The sequence below is a fragment of the Xenopus tropicalis genome, chromosome 1 (genome assembly GCF_000004195.4).
Source record: "Xenopus tropicalis strain Nigerian chromosome 1, UCB_Xtro_10.0, whole genome shotgun sequence".
Taxonomy (NCBI): domain Eukaryota; kingdom Metazoa; phylum Chordata; class Amphibia; order Anura; family Pipidae; genus Xenopus; species Xenopus tropicalis.
The window spans coordinates 155168922-155188903 of NC_030677.2; the positions used below are offsets into that span (position 1 = coordinate 155168922).

General features: G+C 37.1%; 1 protein-coding gene across 8 annotated transcripts in view; it reads right to left on the reverse strand.

Annotated features, from left to right (window-relative positions):
* The window catches only part of arvcf (ARVCF, delta catenin family member), a 309335-nt gene that overhangs the window by 242493 nt on the left and 46860 nt on the right, over nt 1-19982 (reverse strand). For all 8 annotated transcript variants that reach the window (XM_031892415.1, XM_012969413.2, XM_031892416.1 and 5 more), the window contains exon 2: nt 3495-3553. The gene's annotated coding sequence lies outside the window, so the exon portion shown is untranslated. The remainder of the gene's footprint in view (nt 1-3494; nt 3554-19982) is intronic.

The following is a 19982-nucleotide window of genomic DNA, read 5'->3' on the forward strand; positions in this document are numbered from 1 at the left end:
CTCTGTTAGTAAGACTAGGGGTCTGATTTACTAAGACACGAATTCCGACCGAATTGGAAAAATTCCGATTGGAAAACGAACATTTTGCGACTTTTTCGTATTTTTTGCGATTTTTTCGGTGCCTTTACGACTTTTCGGAAACTTTTTCGTTACCAATACGATTTGCGCGAAAAAACGCGAGTTTTTCGTAGCCATTCCGAAAGTTGCTATTTTTTCGTAGCGTTAAAACTTGCGCGAAAAGTTTCGCTTTTTTCGTAGCGTTAAAACTTAAAAGGCGCGACGTTTTGCGCAAGTTTCAACACTACGAAAAAATCGCAACTTTTTGCGCAAGTTTTAACGCTACGAAAAAATCGCAACTTTCGGAATGGCTACGAAAAACTCGCGTTTTTCCGCAAAAATCGTATTGGTAACGAAAAAGTCGCGATAATTTTCCAAAAAAATCGCAAAATACCGATCATTACGAAAAAAACGCAATCGGACGCATTCGGCCCGTTCGTGAGTAAGTAAATGGGCCCTATGAGTCAGCTTCCTGCTGATTGGCTCAGATCCACATTCCTAAGGGGGGGAAGTGAGTTCTTAGCATTCTTGAGGAAGGGGGGGGAGCAGGAGAGAGGAGAAAGCTGAGAGCTGCGTGTCTCTGGCACATGAATTACAGACACAATAAATCTTTTCACAGAGAAGTCAGTGCAGCATTTCTGTGAGTGCTTATGGCTGTATTTACATAGACCTTTCTGATAAAGCTTACCTAGTTTTTACCTTTCTTTCTCCTTTCTCCTTATTTATAAACTCACCCATATCTGCTACCTAGAAGTCATATTTACTTGTATGTTCTCTGGTTCAAGCCCTTTGGTGAATTCTGCACCTAGATAGAATGAGGCCTCCTCAGCATACCTAACACTTCGACCTAACACTCAACCTATTTTGGCGTGGATCTTACTGACCACCCACGAGTATCCTCTAATTGGTGCATAAAGCCAATTACAATTTACAAAGTGTATATTGGATATTTAGTGACACTTAATGGGCTGGCATGCCAAACATACTGCTCAGGTAAAGAAGAATTGTTTCAAGTAATCAAGGACTGCTTTTGATGCAATATCTGGACTTGGGGGTAAGTTATTGAAGGAAGCAGATAGGTAGAAGGTACCACTGTACCTTGCACACTGGTTTTCAGCCCTTCAATAGACAGCCACTGCACTATTGCCCAGGGCACTGATTCCTTGTTATACTAGTCTTTGGTGGCTCAAAGAAGATTTTGTGTAGCTTGCTCGATACGATAGACTTTGTGTGTGTGTCCCTATTTATAAAGGTGGTGTATATGTAGACCAGAATGGGTCCCAATGCCATTTTGATTGGAGTTTCATGAATATCTCTGTGCTAAAGCTTCATTTAATTTCATTACATGTTGAATTCCTTTGGTTTAACCAAATAGTATGCATTCCATACCTTCCATACATTTTATTCCCAGTAGAAATACATTTGGACCAAAAATTATTAATAATTGGACATTATTAGACACAATGAACTAAGGTACCTAGATTCTCCTAATATCTTATACAGGCAGCTAAATACAAATGGCCCATTTTGAATTGCCTCTGCGGTGTTAAAGGAGAAGGAAAGGCTGGGGGTGCCAAAGGTTTAACCCCCCCCCCTCCCCCCAACAATTATGACTTTCCTTCTCCTTTAAGTAATTTTGGAGAAAGAATTGTAGGGTCATACTTGACTAGAAGGTGTTATTTTAATTGTGTCAAACTGAAGTTTGAGTATATTGGCTATATTGTGAATGTCATCTTTCTAGATTAATATTTTTAACATTCCATATCCTAATAAGTTTTTTATTAGACAGTTTCTTTTCCGAATATGATTCAGAAGACTAGCAGATCCTTATCCATAATCTGGGATATTTTTAGTGTAATGCATAGCCTGCATATAATACTGCCCATTGATAATGAATGTAAATATATTGCTCTGATTTTACAAGGCACAGTGGGGGTCATTTAACAACACTGGGGAAATTTGCCTTTGGGCACTAATCCATAGTAACCAATCAAATTGTTGCATTCATTGTTTTACCTGCAGCTGGCAGAAAAAAGACACTCACTTATTATTTGCTATGGGTTATGGCACAGATCAATTTGCCCAATGAGCCTGAGACTATAGTAACCGTAACACACAGAATCATACAGCAAGTAGATAATGAGACTAGCATACTTCACAACATCCCCTTTCCAAAAAAACAACTTTGGAAGAAAAATTTAACTTTTGCAATAGACTCATTTAAAAACATAAAATAACAAAAAATGAGCATTTTTTTTTTTTTTGTGCATTTTAGTTTAAATTGTCTTCTATGCCTATAACAGTCAAATAACAGCTTTGATAATGAACAAGAAACTAGCTATGGCAGTCTACCTTGCCTAGGCAGACTGATCGATATTATCAATCAGAAACTAGTCCTATTCTTAGTATCTAAGATAATTATTGGTTCAATAGTTCATATTAGTATACCCACATTTTTAAGACATGATGCAGCAAGCTCTAATATAGCACTAAATGGAAATGGATCATAAGCTTAAAACACTGAAGTATTCATGTGCAATTTACCCTGTTTCTGTAAAGTTTGCACAGTTTTTGCCAAAAAATTTTAGCCATGTCTCAAGTGGTGATTCCAGTATCACACTCTGCATCAGAAATGTGCATAATAGGTTTTCTAATGAGAAATTTAATTAAAACCTAGATTAATTTGCCGGACAAGCAGCTGTTAGAAAGGAAAATAATGGTAGTCTGTGAAACGGGAGAACATACTGCAAACTACAAGAAAACCAAAAGTAGATTAACAAAAATATGCTTATTGCCTTGCTGAAAACATGTACAGAAGATGATATTAAAGGGGAACAATCTTTCTTTTTGTTAAACACAAAGCATGTTTTATCTTCAGATAATGAGGATCACTGTTCCACTTGCTAATGTTTGGTTTTTCATTAAATTTTCTTCTCACTGCAGTACTACAATATAATATGAATAACTTGCTTTGTTTGCTAAACTCATTCATTATTTCTTTATTTTGCTACATAGTTCACAAAATATACTGTCTCAGGCACTAATGAAAATAGCCATATAACTTTCTTGTTTCATTAGAAATTATTGCGGACTCTTCGAAGATTTTAAAAATAGTTATTAGGCCCCTAAAATACTCATCTACTCCTTAACATATAACTTTCTAACCTGTTCTCAGGAAACAAGAATAGTGCAACTTACTTTGGGTATCCACAAATTAGCAAAGGTGGAGCAATCAGCAGACATGTTACATTCTGTTGCAGTGGTGAAACCCATTAGGGAGCACAGTTGTACAAATAACACCACAGAGGAGTCAGCAGCACAGATGGAACTGTCAGAATGACAAATACCCTTACTCTCCATCTTGCTGTTAAGGATAGATGTAAATGTGCCCTGTTGTTAATTTTCGAGAAAACGTTTAATTCTAACAACTCTCTTACCTTACACTCTGCTTTATGTCCTCATAGTATCACATCTCACAAGGTCTTTAATTTGGGCTCTGTAATACAAAAAAAAAAAAAGGTAAATAAGACATGTGAGATATAAACATGCCTTTGTTGTGGTGCCTTTTCTGCCCTCTTTACACATTAAAGAAAGTTGTACATGACAATAGGGACTATTACTGAAAGCCTTGTGGGTTTAAGATCATACCACAAAATAAAGAGGAGCATCACAATTGCTTAGGAGATTTGCCCAGCATTAGTGAATAATAACAATATAAAAATAATAAACAATGAAGCTAAGGAAAAAAAATCTTTGTAGAAGTAAGTGAACTTCAACACTTATGTAATGAAATCAGAATATTACAACACTTGTTTAAAAGGCCAGCTTAATACATTTACCCAAGCTGGCTTCTAGTATCTAGATAAAGCTTAACACCCAACCCTAACCATACCCAACCCTAACCAAAACCTTAACCCACACCAAACCCAAACCCGCAAAACCTTAACCCACACCTGACACTAACCTGCAAAATGTTGCCATTGTAGGACCTGTAGCCAACCCGTAGCTGCATATTGATACTCTGTACGCTACTTTTGCGTGTGCCTTAGTTTCCAAGACAGTGAAACTTTAGGAGCAGAAGAATAGTGTACATGACCAAAACCCAGCATGAACCCAAATTTCACACCTACACCGCCTGACCCGTGGGTCTCTCTGATTGCAGGTCAAATCACGCTTACTCTGCAGTGTGTAGGTTCCCTATGACCAGAAAGTTCTAGGGGCTCAAAAAGACATCAATTGGCAGGTGCAGTGTACCATATACTTAACTTCGTAGTGATAGAGTGGGTAAATTCATCAGGCAGCACCAATGCTTTGGATCAGGTCTGGGTCGGTGGCGCCCACCAGGTTTTTTCTCACCGGCCCAGTCTGACCCTGGGCAGGTGTTCAGACTGTTTCACAACTGAGTGATACCACATCAGCTGTCACACTGGGTTCCCAATAAACAGACTTACAATTCTATTTAAATGGTCTTTATCATATAAAATTATCTACCAGCAAATAAAATTATATCCAGGGCCAATTTAATGTATCACGAATCATGATGTTTTGCAACTGCCAAACATTGCATGCTTAAAAACTATAATTATAGCAAGGCAGTTATGTTTTAAGCTAGTCTTTTCACTAACAGCAGGTTATAGCATGAAAGTAGAGACTGAGAAACAATGTCATAAGATGACTAAAATTATGATCATGTTTAAAAATCAGGGACAGAAAGTCATAAGCAGGGCCTATTCCTAGAAATTCGGGATCTTTGGCAGCTGCGTCATCTGAACTGACAGAATATTTTAGCCATTTTTCATTCCAACAAGAACCTACTGTATGGAGAAAATTGTTAAATAACAAGACTATTGATTTCTCCAGACGTACATGTCTACAAGTCAGATAGTAATAAGGTAAAACCTCCAGGCTAGCTGAAGTATTACTTGGGGAAACAATGAAGACAATTCTGCAACTCTCTTTGACCCAACGCAGAGGCAATTTATTGCTGTCAAAATTATTATTTTGAGGAGTATGAAATAATTCCCCCATTCGTTTTTTTTAGGGCAGCTGGATGAAGGTTATATGGTGAAATGAAACACGCATTTGCAAACCACTGATTAAGTTAAATATTCCAGAACTGGTTAAAATAAAATATGTTGAGCTACAAAATATCTGTGAGTTTGGCTAGGGGCTTTTGATGTTGTATTTAATTCTAAACTAATTAGAAAATTAATATGGAGTCACAATTTTATTGCATTTTATGAATTGTGTAATGATTTTTACTGCATATGGCTCAACCAAGCATGCAACGGGTTTTGTGCTTGTACTCGTTTTCCAGAGAAGATAAATGTCACAATGTTAGGGATTAATAGCCCTAAAGTCAAATCCATATGGCAATAAACATCATAAGTAGCTAACAGGTATATGGGAGAACTAAATATTATATATTAAATATTAAATGTGTGCGGTAAATCATTTAATATCGTAGTTGTGTGTAAATAGTAAAAGAAGGTAAATGATCAGCAGGGTAAATATGAGATAATTTCCTTTTTTTGCACGTATCGTATCTAATAAAGGAAACAATCTATGAACCACAGTGAGAGTATTTAAGTGTTTCCTATCAAGTCAACAGCAGACAACAAGGATTGTTTTCTGAAAAGAACCCCATTTCCATCAGCCTTAAACTCGACTTCTGGTTACTTCTATTGTAAAGGCTGCCAAACCAGATAACACTTGACTACATGCTACCCTAAGCATGTAGTGTGGTGCAAAATAAAGTAAGTTGCAGCATAGTTCTGCTCCTCTGCTTCCTCCATCATTTCCTTTTGATTTGCTACTGTTGTTCTGGGACAGGAGCATAGGAGCCTTAGAGAATTCATATAAGCCATGACTGATTTTTGGAACTTTCTAAATCTACAGACTACGAATCCCATACCTGTGCAAGTTTTGTATTACAAACCCTTATTCACTATATAGTTTGAGACAGTCATATTCATAGCTTTACAAAGAGAATGTTTATTAGGCCACAACAGATCCTGTCCCCACTGGAACTTCTGAAAAGGTGCAAAATCACCCCCCTTAGCGCACAGTTACTTGCGTCACTTGCATCAGGTTCACTAGTTGGATTTTGGTCCTAGGTTTTTTGGACTTGATGAGTTCTTTCTCAAGCTGGCAAAGCATCATACCAGTACAATTAACTTCCTTTTTACACATGAGCAATTGCCACCCCCCAGACAAGATTATAATAAAACATAATAAATATATATTGCCTGTTTACCAACAGAACTCTCAGATCAGTTACATTTGATTTTATATCAAGCTACGTTATTATTATTAGAACACTTACTTATATAGTTCAATGGTAGTAGACACTAAAAAATGAGGATAAAAGAAAAATTAAAAAAAATAAAAATAATAATTTTCAAGGACTAAAAACTTCCAGGAGTGCTCCAATTTACGAGGTAAAACTTTTTCAGACTGCAGGCTAAAATGTCAGGACAAAGTATTGGAAATTAACAAAAAAAAAAAAAATCAGGTTTTTTTTTCTACTGGTGATTGAAAAAAAAGTTTGTTTTCCTTCAACCTGATAGATTGCCCTTATCAACTAAAACATGCCTGCACCATTTCTAATTCATAACTTCATTGACATCTTTCAACAAATGGGAGAATGCCATCATTATAAGTAGCCTGCTTCTCTTTAATTGTAGCTGAATATTTATACTGCATAAAAATGAAGCATTATTGTTTTGTTGTGAATGGATTTCAGCTCCGCTGTTGAGTGGTTGCTAAAATTGCCCTTATCTTTTTATTTTATTAAGATTAACAACATCTTTTTTTATAAAAGATTGATTGTGTTACATAAAATAAAATCAACTAAAGCACATAGGAACACATCAATAGTCAAATGTATTTCAATACTGTCTATTTCACTATAATTTGAAATACCTTGCTATTGGACTGAAGCCATAAAGCACCCAATGCAGCAAAATTATTAAAACACCATATACAGTGGTGTGAAAAACTATTTGCCCCCTTCCTGATTTCTTATTCTTTTGCATGTTTGTCACACAAAATGTTTCTGATCATCAAACACATTTAACCATTAGTCAAAGATAACACAAGTAAACACAAAATGCAGTTTTTAAATGAGGGTTTTTATTATTTAGGGAGAAAAAAAATCCAAACCTACATGGCCCTGTGTGAAAAAGTAATTGCCCCCTGAACCTAATAACTGGTTGGGCCACCCTTAGCAGCAATAACTGCAATCAAGCGTTTGCGATAACTTGCAACGAGTCTTTTACAGCGCTCTGGAGGAATTTTGGCCCACTCATCTTTGCAGAATTGTTGTAATTCAGCTTTATTTGAGGGTTTTCTAGCATGAACCGCCTTTTTAAGGTCATGCCACAACATCTCAATAGGATTCAGGTCAGGACTGTGACTAGGCCACTCCAAAGTCTTCATTTTGTTTTTCTTCAGCCATTCAGAGGTGGGTTTGCTGGTGTGTTTTGGGTCATTGTCCTGCTGCAGCACCCAAGATCGCTTCAGCTTGAGTTGACGAACAGATGGCCGGACATTCTCCTTCAGAATTTTTTGGTAGACAGTAGAATTCATGGTTCCTTCTATCACAGCAAGCCTTCCAGGTCCTGAAGCAGCAAAACAACCCCAGACCATCACACTACCACCACCATATTTTACTGTTGGTATGATGTTCTTTTTCTGAAATGCTGTGTTACTTTTACGCCAGATGTAACGGGACACGCAACTTCCAAAAAGTTAAACTTTTGTCTCGTCGGTCCACAAGATATTTTCCCAAAAGTCTTGGCAATCATTGAGATGTTTTTTAGCAAAATTGAGACGAGCCATAATGTTCTTTTTGCTTAAAAGTGGTTTGCGCCTTGGAAATCTGCCATGCAGGCCGTTTTTGCCCAGTCTCTTTCTTATGGTGGAGTCGTGAACACTGACCTTAATAGAGGTAAGTGAGGCCTGCAGTTCTTTAGATGTTGTCCTGGGGTCTTTTGTGGCCTCTCGGATGAGTTGTCTCTGCGCTCTTGGGGTAATTTTGGTCGGCCGGCCACTCCTGGGAAGGTTCACCACTGTTCCATGTTTTGCCATTTGTGGATAATGGCTCTCACTGTGGTTCGCTGGAGTCCCAAAGCTTTAGAAATGGCTTTATAACCTTTACCAGACTGATAGATCTCAATTACTTTTGTTCTCATTTGTTCCTGAATTTCTTTGGATCTTGGCATGATGTGTAGCTTTTGAGGTGCTTTTGGTCTACTTCTCTGTGTCAGGTAGCTCCTATTTAAGTGATTTCTTGATTGAAACAGGTGTGGCAGTAATCAGGCCTGGGGGTGACTACAGAAATTGATATTGAAATTGAAAATTGAAATTGATAAACCACAGTTAAGTTATTTTTTAACAAGGGGGGCAATAACTTTTTCACACAGAGCCATGTAGATTTGGAGTTTTTTTTCTCCCTTAATAACGTAAACCTTCATTTTAAAACTGCATTTTGTGTTCAATTATGTTATCTTTGACTAATAGTTAACGGTTTTTGATGAGCAGAAACATTTAAGTGTGACAAACATGCAAAAGAATAAGAAATCAGGAAGGGGGCAAATAGTTTTTCACACCACTGTATATAGTTATAGATTTTTCAAGCATTCCTAAATATGCCCCTTACAAAGATTAAGATAATCTCTATCTGAGTTTATTTATGTACATAGCATATTGATAGAGTTGTTATTTATAACTGTCATCATATACAGTGTTTTGTATGAGTTAGGTATGTAGGTATGCAAACCATAGAGTATTACTTAAAGGGAAAGTAAGGACATTGTGCAGGGAGATTCCTGTGCACTAGGAACCAAACACAGTAATTTGAGTAAGACTCCTGGTGAACATCTGTATATTTTTCTATTGTTTCTACATTGCACCACCTGTTGGTGGCACGTCACCTATGACATTTTAGGCTAATGTCCCACAGAGAGATTAGTCGCTGCGATTTTTAAAAAGCGAGTTCCAGCAACAAGTCGCTCGTCTTTACCTAACAAGTGATTACTAGAGATTTCAACAACGGAGCGATTCTATTTCCCACAAATCCAGGTATCATATTCCCCAGCCACAATTAGAAATTACATTCAGTGGAATGGGGAAATCACAGCGAATTTCCACTCAGTGGGTTTTACTTTAAGCGATTCCAATTAGTTTTGAATGACAATGTTTCTTTGTAAAATTGCTCGAAAAAGGGTCTCATAGCGATTTGGAGCGATAAACATTTTGAAGTGATATCGTCGGTTTAGGTACTGCTGATTTATATTCTTCTCTATGTACAGACAAAGCGAGCGACTTGTTGCTGGAACTCGCTTTTTAAAAATCGCAGTGACTGATCTCTCCCTGGGACCTAATGATGTGGAATGGCTTCCACCAGAACCTACTCAGTTGGCTTCCTCGTTTGAGTCTAGACTGGAATTTAGTTTAAGAAAATTAGGTCCTTTTTGGAAAATTTTAGTTTTGTGCCCTGGTATAGGCTGAGCTAACTTCTGGATTTATGGGAGTTAGCATGCACCAAGAAGTTTATCATTACAGGGAGTTCATGTGATGAATAATATTGGATTATTGTACTTTCCTGCATAAAATGCTGGTACTTTTATAACAAAGGCTAATAAAAGATGATATCTGCCAGGATGGTTTCCAGCACACTTTACTTAATATGTGTATGTAAACTCTATTCAGTATTATTACTACAATGACTAATTCAACAAAACATGAGGGGGGTGATACCATAGCTATTATAAAGATTTCATGTCCCCTCCTCAACACCTGGCACTTATCTGGCTGGAACCTCAGGTGCTTATTAGTAATAAAACCCAATTAAAATCTTGAGACAAACAACATCTTTCTTATTGTGTTTCTCATTTTCATCCTGCCGTTAACATTTCAGTTGACATTTCATACAAACCTTCCATCCATAACAACAATGAGTGTATGACTTCACTGTCAACATATGTACGCAAAACTTTATTTATATAGTGCTACTGTATATTTGCAGTGTATATGTCAGGATCAGCCGAGATTCGAACACCACTTGGGGTGTTCCTGACGGCATGCATTTGCCTCTATAGCCACTGGAAGCATTTTGGGCTCTGTCTGTTTCTTCTCTTGTCTCCTACTTTCTGTCCGCTCCCTTTCCTCCGCCCACCTCATTAACCTCATGTGTTTTCCCATCTCCTAATCTTCACCCTTTATAAGCCTTTCCCTGACCATTGCCCCTTGCTTGGTCATTAATTGTTTCTCGTGACCCTGCCTCCGTGTTCCCTGTTCCTGTGTCTATTCTTGTTCTCGCTGGTTCCAAGCTCCAGTTCCGTGTCCTGATCCTGCCTTCTGCCTTGTTCCTGAGCCCTTCCTAGTTCTGCCTTGATTTCCCGGTTTTGACCTTGGCCTGTCCTTGACTTCTCTTGACTGCCGCTTGCCCTGACCTTTTGCCTGTTTTGGATTCTGCCTCTGCCTGCTGTGTTATATATGCAGTGTGTGTATCCACTGTGTGCACTGTTACGTCACTAGTATTAAAGTTCTTCATTATCATCATGGCCTCTGACACCAGTCCTGTGACTTATGGTTACACTCCGGGTTACCCAGTCTTCAGGCTCCCACCTTCCTGGTACTCCATGGCGTCTCCTCAGGGAGATTGTGACAGTATATTGTATTTTACAATACTCTAGTTATACAAACAGGGAGACAAACATTGCATTCAATAAAAATGCATATGCCCAGAATCAAAAATAGGTAACAGAGATTTAAGTGGCACATGTTAAGAGGCACAGAAGGAAGGAGGACCCTAGTAGCTTACAATCTAAGTGGATGGGCACAAATAGGAAAGTAATGGCAAGGAATGCCCGTGTCCTCTGGAAAGATACAAGTAAATACATAATGATCATAACTTCAAATACAAAAAACAAACCAAATACAACTAAGAAATATAAGCCATGCCAATGAAAATATGAAGACATTTTCTGCAAGCGTTTCACCTCTTTAGTTTTTAAAGTATGGTACTAGACCTAACCAGTGTCACACATTTTTCCAGAACCTTAGCAAAGCATGCAGGGTAGAAGGTACCCGATTAATGGTGGATTTACAAACAAAAATGTAACCCAGGTCATAAAACACAGCATCAATAATATATATAATGTATTACTTATAATAATATTTCAAAATTCCAGTAAAAATAATGCCATACCAACACTCTGAATGGTTTAGGCAATCAGGGACCATACTTTGCCAAAGTCAAGTATCTGTCTTGATTATGTATGAACTCCACAACAGAATAATATATGGAAATTATCTGAAGCTACAGTAGGAACAAGGTATTTATTTGATGATGTTATAATAAATCAAAAACCCTATGGGTGAATTTCCAGAATTACTTGCATAGTACAAAAGTACACATGCATCCTTTTAAAACACTAATAGAATTTCTGCAAAACCAGTTTGTAAATAATATGCTAAAGAGGTGGTCATTGACTTTCTGGTAATGCAACCATGACTCATGAGTTTTTATTTAACACAGATCCACAGGTAGCAATTACTTTGCTTCAGTGAAGAATAGGAAAGAAAAGCTTTTAATTTGTGGTTATTTGGTCTCTGATTAGCATACACAGGAACCAAGACAGAGGTAATTACAAATCAATGAAAGTTTAAGATGAAATATACACCTCTATAATGAGTCCAATGGATCTCTATTTTTCAGACCATATGGTGTTACTAGCAAATACTTTAACAGAGACGTCTTTGTGAAACTCTTGTAAGTCATGTAATAATCAGAACAATATAAAAACATGTTCTATTCTATGCCAAATGTCTGGGTCTTGAGTCCATTTACTATACAAAACATATTTTTTGTCCCCAGTTATTAAAATCCCCAACATTCAACCAAAATCCCCAATATGCAGATTAGACATTTATCCTGAATCATATATTAAACATATAGCCTTACTATATACTAAGTCAGATGAGCTGGCAGGTAGTAGGTTAAGGAGAGGAGGCATCTGCTGTAGCATGGGGCAATTTTTTTAACCTGCTCATTTAGAATGTTTTTCTTCCTCCCCAAAGGGAATCTATTTATTTTTGTAAACTGGGACCCAGGGTGGGACACATAAAAGGCATAAGGCAGGTAGAAGATTTTTAAAAAGTAGATGACCCCACATGCAATTAGTAGGCATTTGTTCAAAACATTTAAAGATTTAGAAATCTTTACAAAATAAAGAATATTTAAAAAAAAGATTTAGAAATCTAATAGTGATGGGATAGATTTAGAACAGCAAATTGGTTGGGGTCAGCATGAACATTACAGCCATGCACTTGATGGCAGACACACAAATAAGTGGGATATATGAGAGTAAAACAAATAAGTTGGATATAGGAGAGTAAAATTCATTCGAGTTTATGTGGAGGGCAGAATGTGAGTTTCATATAGCAGTGCTTCCTGTGCTTGCCTGGGGTCATTAGGTATCTTCTGCAATAAAGATATGTGCTTTTGTATCAGGCCATATTTTGATCCTATCACTTCTGAGGGTCCTGTAATAGCTAAGGCAAAAACATTAGGGGTAGCCATTCTAGCCATGTTTATGTGTGGATTATTGCCTTTAATTTAAATTTAACGGATTATGGTTTCCAACTTTTCCAATTTGTCATAGTGGGAAATCATTTTTCAATAGCAGGTACTTTCTTAAGGTTTCGTGCATATATATTTGGACTTTGCATTATCCAGCATTTCAGACCTGAGACGCATACTCTAAGGAACAAGTTGGATTCCAAAATTAAAAAAGTCAACAACTCAGTTATTCCAGTGCAAACAAAGGAGCTTGAAGGTGATAGGTAATTATTAGTTATGAATTAATTGAATTTGTATTACTTTGTCAGGGACATGGCCAGTGCCAGATTTCTTATCCAGGCACCCCAAGGCCACCCTCATTCGTGTCCGTCCCCCCACCCTGTGTGCATGCACGGACATTTAAACTTACATATGGAGCAGTGGGGAGAGGTCCCCATTGCTCCATATGGGAGCAAAGTTTCTAAATTTCAATGTGGCAGGGTGGCACACCCTGGCCAGCTATAATAAAAACTATTTTAGTACAGAGTTACATTCTTCGTTCAGATATTGATATAAAATCCAAAACAAGGAAAGCATAACTGTTCTTCCAACTATTAAGCAATTTATGAGTTCATAAAGTTGTGTGCCCAAATATGTATCCTTATTGAAGAGACTTATAGGCACTGACAAATTATATGAATATGAATGCTCTGCATCTCACATCCACCTAGATTTGAGACAGGAGAGGGGGTATAGCCATTTAAATTGCATTATAGATTTAGTACACCTACAGGCAATGAGGGACCTTGGCATGGCACATAAGTTTACATAATTGACCAAAGTAACATTTATGCATATGTTCACAGGCTGAAATGGTACACTTGTCTTGTTTCATTTTTTAAAAAAGCCAAGCAATTTATGAGGAAATAACATTTGATTTCAGTTGCTTAAATCCATCAACTTATTTAACTGTTAGACATTTAGTTAGAGTATCACACAATAGGCCATGTGTTTAGGGAAGAAGCTAGTCCTTAGCCACATTTACCCTATAATATCGGCTGCAGAAAGTAGCATGAACTCTAATACAGATTCTCAAATGAACAACATGTTTCTTATAGGTTCCCATCAAATGTTTTAGGGGAGCCCTCTCCTTCAAGGAAACAGTCTCACAATGAAAAATTGTACCTTTGAGAATACTGATAAGTTGAAAGTGCTCTACTGTAATTCCTTTAAGAAGCAAGGGCATTCACTATAAGCACCACTGATAAACGTCCAATATTACTTCACTGTTATTTGATATATTTCTTCTAAAGGATGGGAGGAAGAATACTATTACATTCCCACAGGATGAGGCCAAGGCATAAAAAAAAACTAAACATTCACTGGTTTCTTTTATATAATATTAGGTCATATGGTTGTTGTTCTGTATTCTATAGCCAGCAGTCCCATGCAATGTTAAGCCCTCAGATACTCAGATGCAACTAAGCTTCCTTTATCAAGACTGCACTTGGGCAGTAACCTATGGTACAGTAAGCTATGGCAACCTATCAAATGTTTGCTGTTACTGTTCTACCTACAGCTGGCTAAAACAGAGTGAATCACTGATTGCTTGTTATTGTTATGGTTAATTGTCTGGGTGCAAATTTCCTTAGTACTGATAATACAGCCCTATGTCTATGCAAGAACTAACAAAAAGGAACATGAAATGTTGTGGCTTTAAAATGCACAAACCAATATAACAATGAATTTGTGGACCATAGTAAACTTCAAGAATATGTAATACTTAAGGTAAGGAAAATACATTCTGGATGTTTAAAAATTATAGCTCTAAGTGTATGCAATGACCTAAATCCATTTTCTTTTCATTTTAATATTACTGACCTGACCATAGCAGAAAACATTATTTCAATGGGACCAGACAGCTTCACACTGATAGCTGTACCCACCTGTCAGACTCTTTTGAGAACAGGATGAGTTATAGTGGAAAATCCTTCATGTGTTCTATCCTATTGTACACTGCTTTTTAAAGAATGTCATTCTCCCAGTTTGCAGGAAGAATTCTCTATGCAGAATTTATTATTCATACAACAGTATGAACAGCATGGAACACTCTCTGCTAATCTTAATAAAATTGTTTAGCATTATCCCAATCTTTTAAAAAAAAATAGTCAAGATGTTTAGTAATATTTAGCAGTTAAACCAAATCAATGCAAATGTTGAACACAGCTTTGAACAAAATGCTGAAACATGAATCATTAATAGGGTTGTAAAACCCCAAATAAGATTTTACCTAATGAAAGAAAATATAATTTAAAACAGAAGGAAAGGTTAAAATTACTGGGGGGTACTAAAAGTGATTGTAATTACTTACCTGATATCCCAGGGTTCTTCTAAACGAGCACCACAAAGCAATCCACTTCCTGCTTTTCCTTACTTCACTCCAAGTGCACTTGTGCAGTAAAGGGAAAAGCCCAACTTTGACCAAAAAGCAAGCCTTTTCACTTTAATGTGCATATATCTGCCCTTGAGTAGCAAAGAAAGTAAAAATGGAAGAAGAGGTTCACTATATGGTGCTCACTGGGCCAAGGTTTTCTGCTAACAGGAGCACTGGCCTGGGGTATCAGGTAAGTAAATACAATTACTAGGCGGAACCTAATTTTGGAACCCCTAGAGATTTCACCCTTTCTTCTTCTTTGAAGCTATTTTCAATATATGATTACGAATTTTCAGTTGTTTTAAAGTTATTTGTAAATGTAATTGCTGTTGACTGCAACACGTTACAGCTGCCCAGGAGTGCTGCTGCCATGAGGAACTCGACTCAGGAGGCAGCGCCTGGTAAGTTGCCAGTTGCGGCAAAAAGCCACTCCTGGTAACTCTAATAGCCATATTGTGCTCTGCACTAGCCATTTGCCCCCCCTCTGACACAGAAAAGCTAAACGCAGGGGGAAAAGCATCAACTGCACCCCTGCAGCCACTGCAACTGCACTACATTGCACAAACAGGGCTGCAAATTAACACCCACTTTTCATGAAGTGTGTGTGATTTGTGGTGCCCAGTGTCAGTTTGGATGGTACCACTTCCAGCATACCAATTCATGGAGCATTAATAAGATCCATTCTGCTGTCAGTTACAGCCAATAAAACAATAAAAAGAGTTTCAGAATAATATGAGGTGCATCACTACAAGAAAGGAAGCTGTTTTATTTTACAAGTTAAAGAGTGATCTCTCATATTATGCAATGACTTTCATTTCATTTTCTAACACTCATTTGTTGCATCATTATTTTATGTAGAATGACCAGGCAGCCAGTTTTTAATATGTCAGCCATTTCATATTACTTTAAGAGAAGCCATACTTCAGTATATATGGAAAATGAATTCCAAAATGAATGTTCCACGAGACGGGCAAGCTTAATCAACTCTACTAACTCGAATATTATTTTCATTTCCTTTTGCTGTGACTTATGCTGCTAAAACTTCTGCAGAAAGAATCTCAACTAAATGCAGAAGAGGAAGAAATTCCCTGGTGGCACATAAATGGGATGAGCTATGTAGCGGTTACTTTGAGCTTACTTAGATTTTCTGTTTCTTATTCAATAACAATTTTTATCATCCATCAAAAACATCCATATCTTTCAGAAAGAAATAATGATAGATCCATTGGTTTACAACAATTAAAAAAAAACTAATTTAAGTGACATATTCTATTTTACATTATTTTAAACAATCAGTGGTAAAATAAAAATCTATGCGCAATTTGTATGATTTTTTATGTCACCACATATGCAGCATTTATTTATCTAAGTCAATATGAGGATTTACACTTATTGGTTCTTTCATCTAATGGAGAGACTCTTATCATATTAGTTTCACCCCTCAATTAGATTTCTAGCCAAAATATTACTTACTAAATTAGTAGGATAAGATGATGGCTTAAATGGTTATCGTCCCTTCAAGGTCAATGACGGAGAGATAATTTCTTAGCTGCAGATCCTAAATGATTTAGCTTTTAAAGAGCTTTCCTCACATTTCCAGCTTATACTCTGGCTTTAAAGCGTAGAATATTATAATAAAGAAATTCTAGAAAAAAATGTATGTGTTGATTCATTGTTATTTCACAGACAACTAGAATAAGTATGGTTAATGCAGCAACCATTTCATAAATAAATAAACGAAGAACAAAATATAATTTTTACTAAATGCAAAATACAAGCACCAGCAAGCATTTGAGCCAGAAAAGCCCTCAGGCAACTGACAAAAAACCAGGCTCTTGGTTTCTGCAGGTGAATATTAAAAAGTGAACTTGCTCTCACCATGTCCTCCCTTAATCTATATATTCTCTATCTGTGCCACAAACTACTGGGGCTTTGCAACCAGCACCATTTTCAATTTACAGAAATAAGTCTTAAAATACCTGCAGCAAGGAGCTTTCACACACATTCACGTGCAAAAACAAAACCACACAAGCCTATTTCGTTTCATAATATTTTGAGGAATGTTTTCAATAAAATAAGGGGAAGATCTGGGAGAAGTCATTTGCATTATCATGCTGCATTGGGGTGGGTCTAATAAATCCATTAGCCTCATCTTTCTGCAGTGGAGTGAGGCTAAGGAAACTGTCTGAATTCACATGTTGCAGTGAATGGTCTAAAATAATGTTAATAATGTATTTAATATTGTGGACACCAACAATCTTTTGCAGCATGGAACAGCAAAACATAATTCTTTAATGTTATATAACAACAAAATATGCTCAGCACTTGATTAGCCAATGCTAATTATAACTTTGTAATATGCATTTAACTTGGCGTGCCTTAGTCCACGTCTTGATTTGGTCATATAATTTCTTGTTTACAATATAAACCCACATATGCATTCAGAAAAGATTGTCAACATAGTCAAAACAATAAAGGGAAAAAAAGATAGTTATGAGGGCTGTCAAAGTTAATAACAGATAGCATCTTCAAGTTAAAATATCTAATTAACTAGTATCCTGTTTGTAAAAGGCAGCTGGCAGAGGTCTGCTTTTTGCATTGCACTATGTAACAAAATATTCCAATTATTTTATCATCTAGAAAAGAGGAGTGTGTTTTCCTACCCATTCATAGCAACAGGAAAATACTACTTATCTCTTAAAATAGTGGCCAAAACATACACAAGTAAGTATTTAAAGGGTCAAAATTAATTGCTAAATTAAGGATTAAGCCAAAAAAAAAAAAACAGCCAGTGCCAGGCCCAACTGTGCCAAAGACAGGACCTGCCGCTTGTCACCCCCTCCTGCTCTGTCCCCCCTCACAATAAAATTTCCCCACTGCTCTGGTACCTGCCCTACAGAACAAGCAGGGGGACAGGGAGGAACAGTGACGAGCAGGTCAGAGAGTAGCAGTGACAGAGCAGGCTGGAGAGAAGCTACAGAATGGACAGAACTCTGGGTAGGCAGGCATACGAGGTTGCCTGGGTACTTGCCTAGGACCCTAGGAAGTGAGTGTGTATAATGCAAAAAACATGGCAGATTGTTGCCTATTTACCACTTTGCACGCTGCCTTCCTTGTTATAAATGACCACTTTCATCTCAGATCCTACTGGGAATAAAGAACTGCAGAAGGATTTAGACAGGGAAAAAGTTAAGTGGCTAATGTATTGGCAGTAAAATGCCAAAATATATTTCCTTCTCCTTTAATAGTTAAGTAGGAAACTACAGTGGCCTGCAGTCAAGCAGAGCTAAAATCCCTTGTGAAACCAAATACAGCAAAATAAAGCACATAATAGTAAATTTAAAGCCCCACTCAACTGTCCTCCATTGACCACCCCTCCCCACACAGTCGGTTAAGTTTAAAAGCATACCTATTAGTAAATCTGACATTAAAATGCAGAGTAAAGCAGCAAAGTTCACAGGCACCACACTCTGCCTCTTGAGATCCTCTTCTACCATATCACCCATACAGAGCCTGCAGCACAATATGTAGTTGGAGCTAGTCCATGGTCAGCACATGATCCTGCAGGCTCTGTGTTCGCAAAGACCATTATCAAATTTATGTACTATGTGCTCATTTTCTATTAACTCTGTATTAAAAGTGCTACAATGCATAAGGGTGAAGACACATGGAGCTACTTAGTAGCAGCTACTTGTCACAGAATATCCCCTGCCATAGACAATACTGAGAATTGCCTCTGCTAACACATGTAGAGACAATTATCAGTAAATGATCAGCATTGTCTATTTTAGTAGCCATGACAAGTAGCTGCTACTTGTAGCTGTGTGTGTCTTCACCCTAAGTGCATTTATATGTTTTTGATGCAAATCTAAAAACTAAAGTTATTAGTTGTTAGTAGTGATGATCACAATTCCTGTCATTCACAGCTACTAAATTATTAAAAATTGCTTAACAATGGCTATATAGCACATCCACCATGAGGAGCACTTTAAAGTATCAGTGTGCTCAAGTCAAACATCGCATTGGTGAGTCCCTGCAGCTGCCTCAAGAAATATATGGAAGCTTCACCCGTAGGGAGCAAGCTTGACTATAAAGCAAAAAATATAGGAAACATTGCAGAGTTTTACTAATTATGTGTTCACTGCTAGATAACAAACAAGCAGAACCTCAAAACCCACCTTTATATAGGACATCACAAAAGAAAAATAATTTCCATGACAGTTTTTTTCTACCAACAAGTAAACAAGAAGAAGACCTTTGCTATGATGAATGCAGATTAACGGGTCCATGTTTATCTTTGGTTAGTCCATAAGCACATATCAATCACATAAAACTCTATTGTTTCTTTAGTACCATCAATTTAAGAAAGAGTATCTGGGTACAGTTTTGAAGAGCACTGGGTAAATTAAGTTTGTGATTTTAAAAAGTCAAATAATGTTTTCTTAAACTGCACATTGTTAAAATGTTTTACTGAATACTGTAAATAGTGAAAATACAACCAATAAAGTCAAAATTAAGTCAAAATTATTGTAAAAATTATGAGGAAACAGCTCACTAGACAATTACAGACCGTAATGAAATAATGAAATACTGATGGGTCGTGCCATCCACAAAGAAATGCTAGAGGATAACATTTGCTTGATACCCAAACCCAACAAAGACCATACAGATCCAGAAAACGTTAGACCTATTTCAATAATAAACAAACATATGAGAATCTTTGCTAAAATTATGGCCACTAGATTCAACCAATTTATGACCAATCTTATACTCCACTCCTAACGCTAGAACCTAATGGCTTGGCTTACTCTCCGATAATTTCTCAATCCTACAAGGCACTCGGCTGGGATGCCCACTGTCCCACCCTAATTTTTGTCCATAAGGTGGAACTCCTTGCCCAATTAATCCAGCGAGATCCTAATA